Genomic DNA, 21,248 nt, shown 5'->3' on the forward strand with positions numbered 1-21,248 from the left:
AACAACTCTCCAGGAAAGGTATATGCGACTATCTGGGCCTTTGTCTTTCTGTGTGGATGAGCTTAGTGTGAAAGTGTTCATAAGGTTAGTCTCTTTGCTTTAGTCTATCCGGTGTTGCTGAATGAATGAATAGTAATTAGAAAGCTGCTCATTGTTAACTGTAATTGTAAACTGCAATGTTTTTCCTTGTTTCTTCTCTTAATCCACTCGATTTCACTTTGTGTATGTGTCATTAGGTTAAGGGTAAAATCATACATGCTGTGGGGGTGACGTGCGGGTAACTCCAGCCAAAGATCCTCCTGCGATAGGGGAACTTGCATTTCTAGTGAGCTATGCTCATGAGGAAGTCCAAGGTCCACTCGTAACACCTGTCCTCCTACTATCTCCTATCTTCTTCTTCTATCTCCTATCTAGATAGGAGAAGATAGGAGACAGAAGAAGATAGGAGATAGAATCCTATCTTCTATCTCCTATCTTGTCCTGTCTTCCCCTATTTCCTATCTTCTCCTTTTATCTCCTATCTTCTACTTTCCTATCTGCTATCTAGATAGGAGAAGATAGGAGACAGAAGAAGAAGATGGTAGAAGAAGATAGGAGACAGAAGGAAAATATAGGAGAAGATAAGAGGAGATAGAAGATAGGATTCTTTCTCCTACTCCTATCTGTTCCTTCTTCCCATCTTCTCCATCGATCTCCTATCTTCTCCTTTTATCTCATATTTTCTCCTTTCTATCTCCTATCTTCTTGTATCTTCTTCCTGCCTTCTCCTATCTTCTCCTTCTATCTCCTATCTTGCCCCATCTTTTCTTTCTATCTAAGCCATCTTCTCCTTCTATCTCCTATCTCCTGTCTTCTCGTATCGTCTATCTCCTCTGATCTTCTCCGATCTCCTACATTCTCCTCTCCTATCTTCCCCTTCTATCTCCTATCCTGTCCTATCTTCTTCTATCTCCTTCTTTCACTTATCTTTTCTATCTTCTCCTATCTCCAATCTTCTTCGATGTTCTGCTATCTTGTCCTATCATCTTGTTCTATCTCCGATCTCCTGTCCTGTTCTATCTTGTCCTTCTATCTCCGATCTTGTCCTATCTTCTTTCTCTCGCTTCTCGCTGGTCGTTCTGGCTTTTAGCTTCTAGCTGGTCCGTCTGGCTTCTAGCTCCTAGCTGGCCCTTCTGGCTTCTAGCTCCTAGCTGGCCCATCTGGCTTCTAGCTGGTCCGTCTGGCTCCTAGCTGGTCCGTCTGGCTTTTAGCTCCTAGCTGGTCCGTCTGGCTTCTTGCTCCTAGCTGGTCCGTCTGGCTTCTTGCTCCTAGCTGGTCCGTCTGGCTTCTTGCTCCTAGCTGGTCCGTCTGGATTTAGCTCCTAGCTGGTCCGTCTGGCTTCTAGCTCCTAGCTGGCCCATCTGGCTTCTAGCTGGTCCGTCTGGCTCCTAGCTCCTAGCTGGCCCTTCTGGCTTCTAGCTCCTAGCTGGCCCATCTGGCTTCTAGCTGGTCCGTCTGGCTCCTGGCTGGTCCGTCTGGCTTTTAGCTCCTAGCTGGTCCGTCTGGCTTCTTGCTCCTAGCTGGTCCGTCTGGCTTCTTGCTCCTAGCTGGTCCGTCTGGCTTCTTGCTCCTAGCTGGTCCGTCTGGATTTAGCTCCTAGCTGGCCCTTCTGGCTTCTAGCTCCTAGCTGGCCCATCTGGCTTCTAGCTGGTCCGTCTGGCTCCTAGCTGGTCCGTCTGGCTTTTAGCTCCTAGCTGGTCCGTCTGGCTTCTTGCTCCTAGCTGGTCCGTCTGGCTTCTTGCTCCTAGCTGGTCCGTCTGGCTTCTTGCTCCTAGCTGGTCCGTCTGGATTTAGCTCCTAGCTGGTCCGTCTGGCTTCTAGCTGGTTCTGGCTTGTACTGTGTTGTCCTTCTGTCTGCTATCTTGTCCTATCTTCTTCTATCTCCTATCTTCTCTCTTCTGTCTTGTCCTTCCATCTCCTATCTTCTCCTATCTTGTACTGTCTTCTTCTACCATCTGCTTCCGTCTCCTGTCTTCTCCTTATTGTTATTATTATAGTCTGTTTCTACCCTGCCTTTTGGCCCAAAGGCCCTCAAGGCGGCTTACCAAACAAATAGACACGTATAGAGATACATCAATGAAAGCAATACAATTTAGATGGTACAAAATCGTTGAAGTTGTTAGGAGCCGCTGGCACATTGTTAGATTATGAAAAGTTGCAACTGCACGGCTTGTTCCTGAAATCTTTTCTGTAAGACCAGCATGCATTGCTTTCCTGCCGGGAGTCTTCTGAGAGTGATTGAGATCCCGGGATGGATTGCGCCAGCCGTATGTCTCTCACAAGGCAATTTCCCAAGGTAGGAGCCCTTTTTCCTTTGGTTCCCCTGTCTTTCCCGTCTATCTCCGATCTCCTTCTATCTCCTATCTTGCCTTATCTTCTTCTATCTCCAACCTTTTTGATGTTCTCCTATCTTCAGCTATCTTGTCTGATCTTCTCCTATCATCTTGTTCTATCTCTGATCTCCTATCCTGTCCTATCTTCTCCTTCTACTTCTTTCTCTGATCTTGTCCTATCTCCTCCTTTCTCTCGCTTCTCGCTACTAGCAGGTCCTTCTAGCTTCTACTATCCTGTACTGTGTTTTCCTTTTGTCTGCTACCTTGTCCTATCTCCTCCTCCTTTCTCCTCCTCTCTTCTCCGATCTTGTCCTGTCTTCTTATGTCTCCTATCTTCTCCTATCTTATCATATCTTCTCCATCTATCTCCTATCTTCTCCTATCCTCCTTCTACCTCCTAGCTTCTCTTGGCTTCTTCTATCTCCTTCTTTCTCCTATCTTCTCCTATCTCCTATCTTCTCTTATCTTCTATCTTCTGTCTTGTACTATCTTGTTCTCTCTCCTCTTCTTCCATCTCCTGTCTTCTCCTTCTATCTCCTATCTTGTCCTATCTCCATCTCCTGTCGTCCTGTCTTCTATCTATCTTGTCCTATCTTCTCTGATCTTCTGCGATCTTCCATCTCCTATCTTCTCTGATCTCCTGCGATCTCCTGTCTGCTATCTTGTCCTTCCATCTCCTATCTTGTCCTATCTTCTCCTTTCTCTTTTCTCGCTTCTAGCTGGTCCTTCTGGCTTCTACTATCTTGTCCTGTGTTATCCTTCTGTCCGCTATCCTTCTTTTGCCTATCTTGTCCTATCTTCTCCTTCTCCCCTATCTTGTCCTATCCTCCTTCTCCCCTATCTTGTCCTTCTATCTCCTATCTTCTCTTATCTTCTCCTTATATATATCTTGTACTATCTTGTTCTCTCTCCTCTTCTTCCATCTCCTATCTTGTCCTATCTCCATCTCCTGTCTCGTGCTATCTTCTCCTATCTATCTTGTCCTATCTTCTCTGATCTTCTGCAATCTCCTATCTGCTACCTTGTCCTTCCACCTATCTTGTCCTATCTTATCCTTCTATCTCTGATCCTGTCCCATCTTCTTATGTCTCCCATCTTCTCCATCTATCTCATATCTTCTCCTATCCTCCTATCTCCTAGCTTGTTCTATCTTCTTCTTTCTCCTAGCCTCCTATGTTGTCCTATATTCTCCTATGTTGTCCTATATTCTCCTATATTGTCCTATCCTCTCCTTCTTTCTCCTTTCTCGCTTCTAGCTGGTCCTTCTGGCTTTCACTATCTTGTCCTGTGTTATCCTTCTGTCTGCTATCTTGTCCTATCTTCTCCTTCTCCCCTATCTTGTCCTTCTATCTCCTATCTTCTCTTATCTTCTCCTATCTCCTAGCTTGTTCTATCTTCTTTCTCCTAGCCTCCTATCTTGTCCTATATTCCCCTATATTGTCCTATCTTCTCCTTTCTCCTACCTCTTTTCTTGCTTCTACCTTCTAGCTGGTCCTTCTAGCTTCTAGCTGGTCCTTCTAGCTTCTACTATCTTGTCCTGTGTTGTCCTTCTGTCCGCTATCTTGTACTATCTTCTCCTTCTTTTGCCTATCTTGTCCTATCTTCTCCTCCTCTCTGATCTTGTCCTGTCTTCTCCTTCTACCTTCTCCTTCTATCTCCTATCTCCTATCATCTATCTTGCCGTATCTTCTCCTGTCTTCTCCTACCTTGTCCTATCTTCTCATTTTATCTCCTATCTTCTCCGATCTTGTTATATTATTTTTATTATTGTCATTGTTATTATTGTTGTTGTTATTATAGTCTGTTTCTACCCTGCCTTTTGGCCCAAAGGCCCTCAAGGCGGCTTACCAAACAAATAGACACGTATAGAGATAATCAATGAAAGCAATACAATTTAGATGGTACAAAATTGTTGAAGTTGTTAGGAGCTGCTGGCACATTTAGTTAGATTATGAAAAGTTGCAACTGCACGGCTTGTTCCTGAAATCTTTTCTGTAAGACCAGCATGCATTGCTTTCCTGCCGGGAGTCTTCTGAGAGTAATTGAGATCCGGGGATGGATTGCGCCAGCCATATGTCTCTCGCAAGGCAATTTCACAAGGTAGGAGCCCTTTTTCCTTTGGTTCCCCTGTCTTTCCCGTCTATCTCTGATCTTCTTCTATCTCCTATCTTGCCTTATCTTCTTCTATCTCCAACCTTTTTGATGTTCTCCTATCTTCAGCTATCTTGTCTGATCTTCTCCTATCATCTTGTTCTATCTCTGATCTCCTATCCTGTCCTATCTTCTCCTTCTACTTCTTTCTCTGATCTTGTCCTATCTCCTCCTTTCTCTCGCTTCTCGCTACTAGCAGGTCCTTCTAGCTTCTACTATCCTGTACTGTGTTTTCCTTTTGTCTGCTACCTTGTCCTATCTCCTCCTTTCTCATATCTTCTCCTCCTCTCTTCTCCGATCTTGTCCTGTCTTCTTATGTCTCCTATCTTCTCCTATCCTCCTTCTACCTCCTAGCTTCTCTTAGCTTCTTCTATCTCCTTCTTTCTCCTATCTTCTCCTATCTCCTGTCTTGTACTATCTTGTTCTCTCTCCTCTTCTTCCATCTCCTGTCTTCTCCTTCTATCTCCTATCTCATCCTGTCTTCTCCTATCTATCTTTTCCTATCTTCTCTGATCTTCTGCGATCTCCTATCTGCTATCTTGTCCTTCCATCTCCTATCTTGTCCTATCTTATCCTTCTATCTCTGATCTTGTCCCATGTTCTTATGTCTCCCATCTTCTCCTATCTTGTCGTATCTTCTCCATCTATCTCATATCTTCTCCTATCTCCTCCTAGCTTGTTCTATCTTCTTCTTTCTTCTATCTTCTCCAATCTTCTTCTTTCTCCTATCCTCCTATCTTGTCCTATATTCTCCTATATTGTCCTATCTTCTCCTTCTTTCTCCTTTCTCTTTTCTCGCTTCTAGCTGGTCCTTCTGGCTACTGGCTTCTAGCTGGTCCTTCTGGCTTCTACTATCTTGTCCTGTGTTATCCTTCTGTCCGCTATGTTGTCCTATCTTCTCCTTCTTTTGCCTATCTTGTCCTATCTTCTCCTTCTCCCCTATCTTGTCCTTCTATCTCCTATCTTCTCTTATCTTCTCCTATCTCATATCTTGTACTATCTTGTTCTCTCTCCTCTTCTTCCATTTCCTATCTTCTCCTATCTCCATCTCCTGTCTCGTGCTATCTTATATCTATCTTGTCGTATCTTCTCTGATCTTCTGCAATCTGCTATCTTGTCCTTCCACCTCCTATCTTGTCCTATCTTATCCTTCTATCTCCGATCCTGTCCCATTTTCTTATGTCTCCCATCTTCTCCTATCTTGTTGTATCTTCTCCATCTATCTCATATCTTCTCCTATCCTCCTTCTATCTCCTAGCTTGTTCTATCTTCTTTCTCCTATCCTCCTATCTTGTCCTATCTTGTCCTATATTCTCCTATATTGTCTTATATTCTCCTTCTTTCTCCTGTCTCTTTTCTTGCTTCTACCTTCTAGCTTCTAGCTGGTCCTTCTGGCTTCCACTATCTTGTCCTGTGTTGTCCTTCTGTCCGCTATCTTCTCCTTCTTTCGCCTATCTTGTCCTATCTTCTCCTCCTCTCTGATCTTGTCCTATCTTCTCCTTCTCCTTCTATCTCCTATCATCTATCTTGCCGTATCTTCTCCTGTCTTCTCCTACCTTGTCCTATCTTCTCCTTTTATCCCCTATCTTCTCCGATCTTGTTATATTATTTTTATTATTGTTGTTGTTATTATTATTGTTGTTATTATAGTCTGTTTCTACCCTGACTTTTGGCACAAAGGCCCTCAAGGCAGGTTACAAAAAAAATAGACACGTATAGAGATAATCAATGAAAGCAATACAATTTAGATGGTACAAAATCGTTGAAGTTGTTAGGAGCTGCTGGCACATTTAGTTAGATTATGAAAAGTTGCAACTGCACGACTTGTTCCTGAAATCTTTTCTGTAAGACCAGCATGCATTGCTTTCCTGCCGGGAGTCTTCTGAGAGTGATTGAGATCCCGGGATGGATTGCGCCAGCCATATGTCTCTCGCAAGGCAATTTCACAAGGTAGGAGCCCTTTTTCCTTTGGTTCCCCTGTCTTTCCCGTCTATCTCTGATCTTCTTCTATCTCCTATCTTGCCTTATCTTCTTCTATCTCCAACCTTTTTGATGTTCTCCTATCTTCAGCTATCTTGTCTGATCTTCTCCTATCATCTTGTTCTATCTCTGATCTCCTATCCTGTCCTATCTTCTCCTTCTACTTTTTTCTCTGATCTTGTCCTATCTCCTCCTTTCTCTCGCTTCTCGCTACTAGCAGGTCCTTCTAGCTTCTACTATCCTGTACTGTGTTTTCCTTTTGTCTGCTACCTTGTCCTATCTTCTCCTTTCTCATATCTTCTCCTCCTCTCTTCTCCGATCTTGTCCTGTCTTCTTATGTCTCCTATCTTCTCCTATCTTGTCATATCTTCTCCATCTATTTCCTATCTTCTCCTATCCTCCTTCTACCTCCTAGCTTCTCTTAGCTTCTTCTATCTCCTTCTTTCTCCTATCTCCTGTCTTGTACTATCTTGTTCTCTCTCTTCTTCCATCTCCTGTCTTCTCCTTCTATCTCCTATCTTGTCCTGTCTTCTCCTATCTATCTTTTCCTATCTTCTCTGATCTTCTGCGATCTCCTATCTGCTATCTTGTCCTTCCATCTCCTATCTTGTCCTATCTTATCCTTCTATCTCTGATCTTGTCCCATGTTCTTATGTCTCCCATCTTCTCCTATCTTGTCGTATCTTCTCCATCTATCTCATATCTTCTCCTATCTCCTCCTAGCTTGTTCTATCTTCTTCTTTCTTCTATCTTCTCCAATCTTCTTCTTTCTCCTATCCTCCTATCTTGTCCTATATTCTCCTATATTGTCCTATCTTCTCCTTCTTTCTCCTTTCTCTTTTCTCGCTTCTAGCTGGTCCTTCTGGCTACTAGCTTCTAGCTGGTCCTTCTGGCTTCTACTATCTTGTCCTGTGTTATCCTTCTGTCCGCTATCTTGTCCTATCTTCTCCTTCTTTTGCCTATCTTGTCCTATCTTCTCCTTCTCCCCTATCTTGTCCTTCTATCTCCTATCTTCTCTTATCTTCTCCTATCTCATATCTTGTACTATCTTGTTCTCTCTCCTCTTCTTCCATTTCCTATCTTCTCCTATCTCCATCTCCTGTCTCGTGCTATCTTCTATCTATCTTGTCGTATCTTCTCTGATCTTCTGCAATCTGCTATCTTGTCCTTCCACCTCCTATCTTGTCCTATCTTATCCATCTATCTCCGATCCTGTCCCATTTTCTTATGTCTCCCATCTTCTCCTATCTTGTTGTATCTTCTCCATCTATCTCATATCTTCTCCTATCCTCCTTCTATCTCCTAGCTTGTTCTATCTTCTTTCTCCTATCCTCCTATCTTGTCCTATATTCTCCTATATTGTCTTATATTCTCCTTCTTTCTCCTGTCTCTTTTCTTGCTTCTACCTTCTAGCTTCTAGCTGGTCCTTCTGGCTTCCACTATCTTGTCCTGTGTTGTCCTTCTGTCCGCTATCTTGTACTATCTTCTCCTTCTTTCGCCTATCTTGTCCTATCTTCTCCTCCTCTCTGATCTTGTCCTATCTTCTCCTTCTCCTTCTATCTCCTATCATCTATCTTGCCGTATCTTCTCCTGTCTTCTCCTACCTTGTCCTATCTTCTCCTTTTATCTCCTATCTTCTCCGATCTTGTTATATTATTTTTATTATTATTGTTGTTATTATTATTGTTGTTATTATAGTCTGTTTCTACCCTGACTTTTGGCACAAAGGCCCTCAAGGCAGGTTACAAAAAAAATAGACACGTATAGAGATAATCAATGAAAGCAATACAATTTAGATGGTACAAAATCGTTGAAGTTGTTAGGAGCTGCTGGCACATTTAGTTAGATTATGAAAAGTTGCAACTGCACGACTTGTTCCTGAAATGTTCTCTGTAAGACCAGCATGCATTGCTTTCCTGCCGGGAGTCTTCTGAGAGTGATTGAGATCCCGGGATGGATTGCGCCAGCCATATGTCTCTCGCAAGGCAATTTCACCAGGTAGGAGCCCTTTTTCCTTTGGTTCCCCTGTCTTTCCTGTCTATCTTTGATCTTCTTCTATCTCCTATCTTGCCTTATCTTCTTCTATCTCCAACCTTTTTGATGTTCTCCTATCTTCAGCTATCTTGTCTGATCTTCTCCTATCATCTTGTTCTATCTCTGATCTCCTATCCTGTCCTATCTTCTCCTTCTACTTTTTTCTCTGATCTTGTCCTATCTCCTCCTTTCTCTCGCTTCTCGCTACTAGCAGGTCCTTCTAGCTTCTACTATCCTGTACTGTGTTTTCCTTTTGTCTGCTACCTTGTCCTATCTTCTCCTTTCTCATATCTTCTCCTCCTCTCTTCTCCGATCTTGTCCTGTCTTCTTATGTCTCCTATCTTCTCCTATCTTGTCATATCTTCTCCATCTATTTCCTATCTTCTCCTATCCTCCTTCTACCTCCTAGCTTCTCTTAGCTTCTTCTATCTCCTTCTTTCTCCTATCTCCTGTCTTGTACTATCTTGTTCTCTCTCTTCTTCCATCTCCTGTCTTCTCCTTCTATCTCCTATCTTGTCCTGTCTTCTCCTATCTATCTTTTCCTATCTTCTCTGATCTTCTGCGATCTCCTATCTGCTATCTTGTCCTTCCATCTCCTATCTTGTCCTATCTTATCCTTCTATCTCTGATCTTGTCCCATGTTCTTATGTCTCCCATCTTCTCCTATCTTGTCGTATCTTCTCCATCTATCTCATATCTTCTCCTATCTCCTCCTAGCTTGTTCTATCTTCTTCTTTCTTCTATCTTCTCCAATCTTCTTCTTTCTCCTATCCTCCTATCTTGTCCTATATTCTCCTATATTGTCCTATCTTCTCCTTCTTTCTCCTTTCTCTTTTCTCGCTTCTAGCTGGTCCTTCTGGCTACTAGCTTCTAGCTGGTCCTTCTGGCTTCTACTATCTTGTCCTGTGTTATCCTTCTGTCCGCTATCTTGTCCTATCTTCTCCTTCTTTTGCCTATCTTGTCCTATCTTCTCCTTCTCCCCTATCTTGTCCTTCTATCTCCTATCTTCTCTTATCTTTTCCTATCTCATATCTTGTACTATCTTGTTCTCTCTCCTCTTCTTCCATTTCCTATCTTCTCCTATCTCCATCTCCTGTCTCGTGCTATCTTCTATCTATCTTGTCGTATCTTCTCTGATCTTCTGCAATCTGCTATCTTGTCCTTCCACCTCCTATCTTGTCCTATCTTATCCTTCTATCTCCGATCCTGTCCCATTTTCTTATGTCTCCCATCTTCTCCTATCTTGTTGTATCTTCTCCATCTATCTCATATCTTCTCCTATCCTCCTTCTATCTCCTAGCTTGTTCTATCTTCTTTCTCCTATCCTCCTATCTTGTCCTATATTCTCCTATATTGTCTTATATTCTCCTTCTTTCTCCTGTCTCTTTTCTTGCTTCTACCTTCTAGCTTCTAGCTGGTCCTTCTGGCTTCCACTATCTTGTCCTGTGTTGTCCTTCTGTCCGCTATCTTCTCCTTCTTTCGCCTATCTTGTCCTATCTTCTCCTCCTCTCTGATCTTGTCCTATCTTCTCCTTCTCCTTCTATCTCCTATCATCTATCTTGCCGTATCTTCTCCTGTCTTCTCCTACCTTGTCCTATCTTCTCCTTTTATCTCCTATCTTCTCCGATCTTGTTATATTATTTTTATTATTATTGTTGTTATTATTATTGTTGTTATTATAGTCTGTTTCTACCCTGACTTTTGGCACAAAGGCCCTCAAGGCAGGTTACAAAAAAAATAGACACATATAGAGATAATCAATGAAAGCAATACAATTTAGATGGTACAAAATCGTTGAAGTTGTTAGGAGCTGCTGGCACATTTAGTTAGATTATGAAAAGTTGCAACTGCACGACTTGTTCCTGAAATGTTCTCTGTAAGACCAGCATGCATTGCTTTCCTGCCGGGAGTCTTCTGAGAGTGATTGAGATCCCGGGATGGATTGCGCCAGCCATATGTCTCTCGCAAGGCAATTTCACCAGGTAGGAGCCCTTTTTCCTTTGGTTCCCCTGTCTTTCCTGTCTATCTTTGATCTTCTTCTATCTCCTATCTTGTCTTATCTTCTTCTATCTCCAATCTTCTTCGATCTTCTGCTATTTTGTCCTATCATCTTGTTCTATCTCCGATCTCCTGTCCTGTCCTGTCTTCTCCTTCTATCTCCCATCTTGTCCTATCTTCTTTCTCTCAATTCTAGCTGGTCCTTCTGGCTTTTAGCTTTTAGCTCCTAGCTGGTCCTTCTGGCTTTTAGCTCCTAGCTGGTCCTTCTGGCTTCTAGCTCCTAGCTGGTCCTTCTGGCTTCTAGCTTCTAGCTGGCTTTTAGCTCCTAGCTTCTAGCTGGTCCGTCTGGCTTTTAGCTCCTAGCTTCTAGCTGGTCCTTCTGGCTTTTAGCTCCTAGCTGGTCCTTCTGGCTTCTAGCTTCTAGCTGGTCCTTCTGGCTTCTAGCTTCTAGCTGGTCCTTCTGGCTTCTAGCTTCTAGCTGGCTTTTAGCTCCTAGCTTCTAGCTGGTCCTTCTGGCTTTTAGCTCCTAGCTGGTCCTTCTGGCTTCTAGCTTCTAGCTGGTCCTTCTGGCTTCTAGCTTCTAGCTGGTCCTTCTGGCTTCTAGCTTCTAGCTGGCTTTTAGCTCCTAGCTTCTAGCTGGTCCGTCTGGCTTTTAGCTCCTAGCTTCTAGCTGGTCCGTCTGGCTTTTAGCTCCTAGCTTCTAGCTGGTCCGTCTGGCTTTTAGCTCCTAGCTTCTAGCTGGTCCGTCTGGCTTTTAGCTCCTAGCTGGTTCTGGCTTGTTGTCCTTCTGTCTGCTATCTTCTCTCTTCTGTCTTGTCTTTCCATCTTCTATCTTCTCCTATCTTGTACTGTCTTCTCCTTCTACCGTCTCCTTCCGTCTCCTGTCTTCTCATTATTATCATAGTCTGTTTCTACCCTGCCTTTTGGGCAAAAGGCCCTCAAGGCGGCTTACAAAAAAAATAGACACGTATAGAGATACATCAATGAAAGCAATACAATTTAGATGGTACAAAATCGTTGAAGTTGTCAGGAGCTGCTGGCACTTTTAGTTGGATTATGAAAAGTTGCAACAGCATGGCTTGTTCCTGAAATGTTCTCTGTAAGACCAGCATGCATTGCTTTCCTGCCGGGAGTCTTCTGAGAGTGATTGAGATGCGGGGATGGATTGCGCCAGCCATATGTCTCTCGCAAGGCAATTTCACAAGGTAGGAGCCCTTTTTCCTTTGGTTCCCGTCTTTCCCGTCTATCTCTGATCTTCTTCTATCTCCTATCTTGTCTTAACGTCTTCTATCTCCAACCTTTTTGATGTTCTCCTATCTTCAGCTATCTTGTCTGATCTTCTCCTATCATCTTGTTCCATCTCTGATCTCCTATCCTGTCCTATCTTCTGCTTCTACTTCTTTCTCTGATCTTGTCCTATCTCCTTTCTCTCGCTTCTCGCTACTAGCAGGTCCTTCTAGCTTCTACTATCCTGTACTGTGTTTTCCTTTTGTCTGCTGCCTTGTCCTATCTTCTCCTTCTTTCCCCTATGTTGTCTTATCTTCTCTTTCTATCTGTGCTATCGTCTCCTGTCTTCTCCTCTGTTCTCCTTTCTGTCTCTTCTCACTTCTAGCTGGTCCTTTTGGCTTCTAGCTGGTCTTTCTAGCCTACTGTCTCATCCTGTGTTGTCCTTCTGTCTCCTATCTCGACCTATCTTCTTCTGCTCCTCCTTCTTTCTCCTATCTTGCCCTATCTTTCATCTCCTATCTTCTCCTATCTTCTCCATCTATCTATCATGTGCTATCGTCCTATCTTGTCCTTTCTGCTATCTCCTCTCTTGTCCTGTCTTCTCCTGTCTTCTAGCTTCTCATATCTTCTCCTATCATCTTGTTCTATCTCCTATCTTCTCCTTTTATCCCATGTTGTGCTACCTTCTCCTTCCATCTCCTATCTTCTGCTATCTCCTATCTTGTCCTTTTATCCCATGTTGTGCTACCTTCTCCTTCCATCTCCTATCTTGCCCTGTCTTCCCCGTCTATCTGCTACGTTCTCCTTCTATCTCCCAGCTTCTCCTATGTTCTTCTGTCTCCTAACTTGTCTTTCTATCCTATCTTGTCCTTTTATCCCATGTTGTGCTATCTTCTACTTCTATCTCCTATCTTGTCCTATCTTCTCTCCTCTCTTCTCTTGTCCTATCTTGTCCTCCTATCTCCTATCGTTTGCTATGTTCTTCTAGATTGCCCTATCCTCCTTGTATCTCCCCTCTTCTCCTGTCTTGTCGTATCTTCTCCTGTCTTCCCCATCTATCTCGTATCATGTGCTATCTTGTCCTGTCTTCTCCTTTCTCCTTTCTCTCCCTTGTGTCTGGTCCTTATAGCTTCTAGCTGGTCTTTCTAGCTTCTACTATCCTGTACTTTGTTTTCCTTCTGTCTGCTACCTTGTCTTATCTTCTCTTTCTCTCTTCTATCTTCTCGTAGCTTCTCCTATCTCCTCCTTCTATCTCCTAGGTTTTCCTATCTTGTCTTTCTATCCTACTTTGTCCTTTTGTCCTATCTTGTGCTACCTTCTCATTCTCTCTCCTATCTTATGCTATCTTCTTCATCTATCTTCTCTTGTCCTCTCTTGTCCTTCTATCTTCTCTGTTGTCCTGTCTTCTCCCTTCTCATATCTGCTATCGTTTGCTATGTTCTCCTATTTTGTCCTACCTTCTCCATCTCCTATCTTGCCCTTTCTTCCCCGTCTATCTGCTATCTTGTGCTATGCTCCTATCTCCTACCTTCTCCTTCTATCTCCCAGCTTCTGCTATGTTCTCCTGTCTCCTAACTTGTCTTTCTATCCTATCTTGTCCTTTTATCCCATGTTGTGCTATCTTCTACTTCTATCTCCTACTGTCCGCTACGTTCTTCTATATTGTTCTATCCTCCTTGTATCTCTTATCTTGTCCTGTCCTCTCCTTCCTTCTCATTTCTCTCTTGTCCTATCTTCTCTTTCTTTCTGCTATATTGCCCTATCTTCCCCTTTCTCCTTTCTCTCTTTTCGCTGGTCTTTCTAGCTTCTAGATTGTAGCTGGTCCTTCTGGGTTCTAGCTGGCCCTTATGGCTTCTACTGTCTTGTCCTATTTTCTCCCTCTTTTGCCTGTCTTGCCCTATCTTCGTTTTCTATCTTCTTTCCTCCTCTCTTGTGCTGTCTTCTCCTATCTTGTGCTATCCTTCTATCTCCTATCGTTTGCTATGTTCTCCTATATTGTCCTATCCTCCTTGTATCTCTTATCCTATCTTCTTTCTTTATTTCTGCTATCTTGTCCTATATTCTCCTGTATGCACTATCTTCTCCTTCCTTCTCTTGTCTCTGGTCCTTCCGGCTTCTACTGTCTTCTCCTGTGTTGTCCTATCTTGTCGTATCTTCTCCTTCTATGTCATCTCTTCTGCTGTCTACCTTCTCATATCTTGTCCTATCTTCTCTTTCTAGCTCCTCCTATCTTCTATCATCTTGTTCTATCTCCTACTTTCTCCTAACTTTTCCTATCTCTTATGTTCTCCTATATTCTGCTATATTGCCGTATCTTCTCCTTTCTCTCTTTTCGCTGGTCTTTCTAGCTTCTAGATTGTAGCTAGTCCTTCTGGGTTGTAGGTGGCCCTTATGGCTTCTACTGTCTTCTCCTATTTTCTCCCTCTTTTGCATATCTTGCCCTATCTTCCCTTTCTATGTTCTTTTCTCCTCTCGTGTCCTTTTATATCCTTCTTGTCCTGTCTTCTCCCCTCAGATCTTCTCCTATCTTGCCCTACCTTCCCCTTCCATCTCCAATCATGTGCTATCGTCCTGTCTTGTCCTGTCTTCTACCTTACCCTATCTTCCCTGTCTATCTGCTATCTTGTGCTATGTCCCAGCTTCTCCTATCTTGTCCTTGTATCTCCTATTGTTTGCTATGTTCTCCTATATTGTCCTATCCTCCTTGTATCTCTTATCCTATCTTCCTTCTTTATTTCTGCTATCTTGTCCTATATGCTCCTATATGCACTATCTTCTCCTGCCTTCTCTTGTCTCTGGTCCTGAGAGGTTCTCGCTGGTCCTTCTGGCTTCTGTCTGCTCATCCTCTCTTCTTCATCTATCTTCTCTTGTCCTATTTCCTATCCTCCTCCTACCTTCCCCATCATGTGCTATCTCCTCTCTTGTCCTGTCTTCTACCTTCTATCATCTTGTTCTATCGCCTATCTTCCCCGTCTATCTGCTATCTCCTACCTTCTATCTCCCAGCTGCGGTAGGCGAAGAGAGGAGATAGATGGGGAAGATAGGAGATAGAAGGACAACACAGGACAGTAGGCTAGAAGGACCAGCTAGCAGGGAGAAGACAGAGGATAGCACAATATAAACATAGGAAACGACAGGAAATAGGACAAGACAAGAGAGAATGAGAACATAGCACAAGATACGACAAAAGGACAAAGTAGGATAGAAGGAAGAGAAAGGAGAAGATAGCACATATAGGAGATACAAGGAGGACAGGACAATATAGGAGAACAGAGCAAACGACAGGAGATAGGATAGCACAAGATAGCAGATGGACGGGGAATATAGGGGAACATACAACAAGATAGAAGATCGGAGGAGAGAAGATTGGAAAAAGGAGAAGACAGCACAAGAGAGGTGAAAAGAAGATAGAAAAGGAAGATAGGGCAAGACAGGCAAAAGAGGGAGAAAATAATACAAGACAGTAGAAGCCATAAGGGCCAGCTAGAACCCAGAAGGGCCAGCTACAGTCTAGAAGCTAGAAAGACCAGCAAAAAGAGAGAAAGGAGAAGATAGGGCAATATAGCAGAATATAGGACAAGCCAGGAGATAGAAGGAAAAGATAAGAGATAGCAGAAGTTACGAGAAAGTAGGACAAGATAGGAGATAGAACAAGATGATAGGAGAAGATAGGGCAAGATATGAGAAGGTAGAAGACAGCAGAAAACAGGACAATATAGGAGAACATAGCGGACAAGAGCAGATAGGAGATAGAAGTAGAAGATAGCACAACATGGGATAAAAGGACAAGATAGGATAGAAAGACAAGTTAGGAGACAGGAGAACATAGCAGAAGCTGGGAGATAGAAGGAGAACGTAGCAGATAGAAGAAGATAGCACGAGATAGGAGATAGAAGTAGAAGATAGCACAACATGGGATAAAAGGACAAGATAGGAGATAGAACAAGATGATAGGAGAAGATATGAGAAGGTAGAAGACAGGACAAGACAGGACAAGATAGGACGATAGCACATGATAGGAGATAGATGGGAAAGATAGCAGAAGATACGACAAGATAGGGCAAGATAGGAGAAAGGAGGAGCAGAAGAAGATAGGATGAGATAGGAGATAGAAGGACAACACAGGACGAGACAGTAGGCTAGAAGGACCAGCTAGAAGCCAGAAGGACCAGCTAGAAGCGAGAAGAGAAAGGAGAACAGAGGAGAAGACAGGAGACGATAACAAAAGATACCAGATAGAAGGAGAAGATAGGACAAGGCAGCAGACAAAAAGAAAACACAGTACAGGATAGTAGAAGCTAGAAGGACCTGCTAGTAGCGAGAAGCGAGAGAAAGGAGATAGGACAAGATCAGAGAAAGAAGTAGAAGCAGAAGATAGGACAGGATAGGAGATCAGAGATGGAACAAGATGATAGGAGAAGATCAGACAAGATAGCTGAAGATAGGAGAACATCAAAAAGGTTGGAGATAGAAGACGTTAAGACAAGATAGGAGATAGAAGAAGATCAGAGATAGATGGGAAAGACGGGAACCGAAGGAAAAAGGGCTCCTACCTTGTGAAATTGCCTTGCGAGAGACATATGGCTGGCGCAATCCATCCCCGCATCTCAATCACTCTCAGAAGACTCCCGGCAGGAAAGCAATGCATGCTGGTCTTACAGAGAACATTTCAGGAACAAGCCATGCTGTTGCAACTTTTCATAATCCAACTAAAAGTGCCAGCAGCTCCTGACAACTTCAACGATTTTGTACCATCTAAATCGTATTGCTTTCATTGATGTATCTCTATACGTGTCTATTTTTTTTGTAAGCCGCCTTGAGGGCCTTTTGCCCAAAAGGCAGGGTAGAAACAGACTATGATAATAATGAGAAGACAGGAGACGGAAGGAGATGGTAGAAGGAGAAGACAGTACAAGATAGGAGAAGATAGGAGATGGAAAGACAAGACAGAAGAGGGAAGATAGCAGACAGAAGGACAACAAGCCAGAACCAGCTAGGAGCTAAAAGCCAGACGGACCAGCTAGGAGCTAGGAGCTAAAAGCCAGACGGACCAGCTAGGAGCTAGGAGCTAAAAGCCAGACGGACCAGCTAGAAGCTAGGAGCTAAAAGCCAGACGGACCAGCTAGAAGCTAGGAGCTAAAAGCCAGACGGACCAGCTAGAAGCTAGGAGCTAAAAGCCAGACGGACCAGCTAGAAGCTAGGAGCTAAAAGCCAGACGGACCAGCTAGAAGCTAGGAGCTAAAAGCCAGACGGACCAGCTAGAAGCTAGGAGCTAAAAGCCAGACGGACCAGCTAGAAGCTAGGAGCTAAAAGCCAGACGGACCAGCTAGAAGCTAGGAGCTAAAAGCCAGACGGACCAGCTAGGAGCTAGGAGCTAAAAGCCAGACGGACCAGCTAGAAGCTAGGAGCTAAAAGCCAGACGGACCAGCTAGGAGCTAGGAGCCAGAAGGACCAGCTAGAAGCTAGAAGCCAGAAGGACCACCTAGAAGCCAGAAGGACCAGCTAAAAGAGAGAAAAGAAGATAGGAGAAAGAAAAGATAGGAGAACTGAGGAGAACATCGGAGAAGATAGGAGATCGGAGATAGAACAAGATGATAGGAGAAGATCAAAGAAGATAGGAGATAGAAGGAAAAGACAGGGGAACCAAAGGTAAAAGAGCTTCTACCTTCTGAAATTCCCTCGCGAGAGATACATGACTGGTGCAATCAATCCCAGGATCTCAATCGCTCTCAAAAGACTCCCAGCACGAAAGCAATGCACGTCGGTCTAGAGAAGATTCCAGGAAGAAGCCGTGCAGTTGCAACTTTTCATAATCCAACTAAATATGCCAGCACCTCCTAACAACCACAACGATTTTGTACTATCTACTTCTGATGTTATTCGTGGCATAGGTGACTTTTCGCTGTCTCTCAGGTTCTATTTGTGGGAACAGGTGACAGTGCATCCCATCCAGTCCAGCAACATCTACAGGGGCATAAGTTGTAATTGCTGTTTCTTAAGTAATGTTATTTAATTTTTGTAAAGTGTATCGCTTTCACTGATGTATTTCTATACTTGTGTCTATTTTTTTTGTAAGCTGCCTTGAGGGCCTTTTGGCCAATAGGCAGGGTAGAATTAAACTATAATAATAATAATAATGATAATGGTAATGATAATGATAATGAGAAGATAGGACAAGATAGGAGATAGAAGGAGAAGATAGGGGAAGCAAAGGAAAAAGAAAGGGCTCTTACCTTGTGAAATTCCCTTGCAAGAGATACATGGCTGGCACCATCAATGCAGGGATCTCAATGGAAGGCCATAGCTGGGTGATACAGAGTATCTGCCGTGCTTGCAGAAGGTCCCAGGTTCAGTCCCCAGTGGCATCTCCAGGCAGGAGAAGATGGGACAAGACAGAAGGAGAATTTGCAAGATAGGATGAGATAGGAGAAAATAGGACAAGAAAGGAGATAGAAGGAGAATTGAGAAGATAGGACAAGAGAGGACATAGGAGATAGAAGGAGGAGAAGTTGGACAAGATGGAGACGATAGGACAAGATAGGAGAAAGAAGGAGAAGATAGGAGAAGAAGATAGGAGAAGATAGCACAAGATCAGTGAAGAGAGGAGAAAGGAGAAGACAGGACATTGGAGAAGATAGGAGATAGAAGGACGATAGGTCAAGAGAAGAGAAAGAAGGAGAAGATAGGAGAAGGGAGAAGACAGGACAAGATTGGAGAAAGAAGGAGAAGACAGGACAAGATAGGAGACGGAAGAAGATAGGAGACAGAATCCTATCTTCTCCTGTCTTCTCCTGCTTTCTCCTATCTCCCATCTTCCCCTATCTTCTCCTAACATAACATGGAAGCGAATCTGAAACGAAGGGGATGGCAACCAATGTAAACTAAATCAATACCAATGAAACCAGCGAGGAATCCTTGGCCCTCCAGCTGTTGCTGGACTACAACTCCCATTGTGCCTGCCCATTGGACCTGCTGGCTGCTGGGAACTGGAATCCAGACCTGGAAATTTTTAGTGAAAGATATACAAAATGTTTACAATTTAAATTTGACTCTTGTGTGTGTATGTGTGTGTTTAAATTTTTAAAAAAACCTGCTTAAACCCAGGATGGAATGAACAATTGACTTTTGATCAACCGATGACAGAGTGTCTGCAAAAATGACGTGGAACCGCTGCAAAAAATGCCAAGGCCCATCCCTGTTGGGGACCCAAAGATGGTAAGAAGTCAAACTCCCTCTGTAAGAGAAGAAAACACTCCTGTTTGTAGGCCCATCTCTAGAGTGTTAGAAGAAGAAGAATAATGGGGTGTTAGAACAAATTAAACCAGAACTATCGCTAGAAGCTAAAATGATGAAACTGAGGTCATCCTACTTTGGACACATCATGAGAAGACACGATTCACTAGAGAAGACAATAACGGTGGGAAAAAAAGAAGGGAGTAGAAATAGAGGAAGGCCAAACAAGAGATGGCTTGATTCCATCAAGGAAGCCACAGACCTGAACTTACAGGATCTGAACAGGGTGGTTCATAATCGACTCGAAAGCACATTCCAACAACAGCAAAATTCTCGAGCGGCAGCCCAACAGGAGGCAAGGCTGGAGGCAACGAGAGGCAGAGCCAACCCATTGCATTTTGTCTTCATCCTCCGAGTCCCTGCTAAGGTCTACAAGGGGCACTGAAATTAAAGAGGAGGAGGAGGAAGCTGGGAGACAGGGGCAGCCCCCTAGAAGGGTTATGAGTAGAAGGCCAACAGGTGCAGACTAGCTGTGGGCAGACTGAGCTCGGCGCACGTACCCTTGGCCTGCCCGAGAATATCCGGTTGGGCATCCGCACAAGTAACCTCCTTCCGTGTTTGAGCAGCTGTAGTTGCAGGGGCTTCCACCGGCCGCGCACTCGTTCACGTCCTGGCAGCCCCCGAAGGCTCGGTCGAAGTCGAAGCCGGACAGGCAGATGCATTTGAAGCTCCCCAGAGTGTTGTAGCACGAAGCCGAGCCACAGGCCGCAGGCTAGAGCATTTGTTCTCGTCTGCAGTCAAAAGATGTTTTAATATACTCTCAAGCCTGCTTTTTTGAAGATGTTTTAGAGTGTTTGTTGGGGCTCCTTCGGGGAGGAAGGGCAGGATGTAAATGTAATAAATACATAATTATAATATATTGTCATACTTTTAATAAATAAAAGGGAAGGGGGCGTAAGAAGCCACCTTACATTGAGTCAGGCCACTAGTCTGTCTAGCTCAGTATTGTCTACACTGACTGGCAGCGGCTCTCCAAGGTTTCAAGCAGGGAGCCTCTCCCAGCCCTACCTGGAGATGCAGCCAAGGACTGAGCCTGGGGCCTTCTGCCTGCAAGACAGAGGGCTCTACCTCTGAGCCATGCCCTTTCCCCACGAAGCAGGGAGGCTGTCGGTTCGCCAAATGCTCACATGGGGAGGGGGGGGTATGAGCATTGATTCCTGACCGACACCCACAGCTCTGTGCACACTGCAGCATTCCTAATTCACCCTCGCTCTGCAAGACGATGCATTGTGGAAGACTCCATACATTAAGAACGCAAGAAAGGCCCTGGTCTCTGACAGTGACAAGCCAGAAGCCTCTGGAATCTGACAAGTAGGGTTTGCAGGCAGTGCCCCCCTCGCTGTGCTCCCCCAGTATCTAGTTAGCCATAGCTACACTGCTTTCAGGTGGGCTGGGCCTGTGTTTCTCGCAGTCCTAGCCCAGAGCTGGCGAGCATCGAACCACAGGCCTTCGACATGCACAACAGTCGCTTCGAGCCTCTTAAAATTACCTTAGCCGCGCCCCAGCGATTCACTTACCCACACACTGGTTCCACTGATAATGCTGGACGTAGCCCTGCGGGCAGCCACAACGATACCCGCCCAGCACATTCTGGCATCCATGTTGGCACCGGTGGGTCCCGTCACATTCGTCCACATCTGTGCACCAAACAGGGGGAAGGAAAAACATTAGCCACGTGGCAGGTGTTAAATCTAAAAGCAAAAGGTTTGCCTAGATCAGCAGCTCCCAAATTCCACCCCCCGTGGGAATTGCTGAGGTTCTCTACCAACCACCGAATGACTTTTCCGCCTGTTGCGGCAACGGCAGCTCCTTAGAATTCAAACTGTAACACCGTGGAATGAAACATAAAAAGCAACGAAAATACAATTAAACATCGCTGTGACTATCCAATGTGATGGACTCCTGTCTTCAGCCACAACCGCACAGGCATGCTGCGGGCCACCTGGACACAGACCACAGTTTGGAAACCTCTGCAGCATTCCAACGACAGCTTTCTAAAAAGGCGTGAGAAATATCGGCCAGTTTATTTTCCCTCCCGATCCTTCCAATCCCTAGCGTGGAATTCTCTTTGCGCACCTTGGAATTTGGGTAGAATTAGCACAGAGGGAACCTTCAGATCCAACACACCTTTTATTTTTTTTGCACGACTGTCATGTGATTTTAGACCTCCATTACCTCCCTGGTGTGCGCACC

General features: G+C 44.2%; 1 pseudogene; it reads right to left on the bottom strand.

The window, feature by feature from the left end:
• LOC133372774 (fibrillin-2-like) overlaps positions 1-21,248 on the bottom strand; it is a 31,069-nt pseudogene that overhangs the window by 6,577 nt on the left and 3,244 nt on the right.

This window comes from Rhineura floridana, chromosome 18 (assembly GCF_030035675.1).
Source record: "Rhineura floridana isolate rRhiFlo1 chromosome 18, rRhiFlo1.hap2, whole genome shotgun sequence".
Classification (NCBI taxonomy): Eukaryota; Metazoa; Chordata; class Lepidosauria; order Squamata; family Rhineuridae; genus Rhineura; species Rhineura floridana.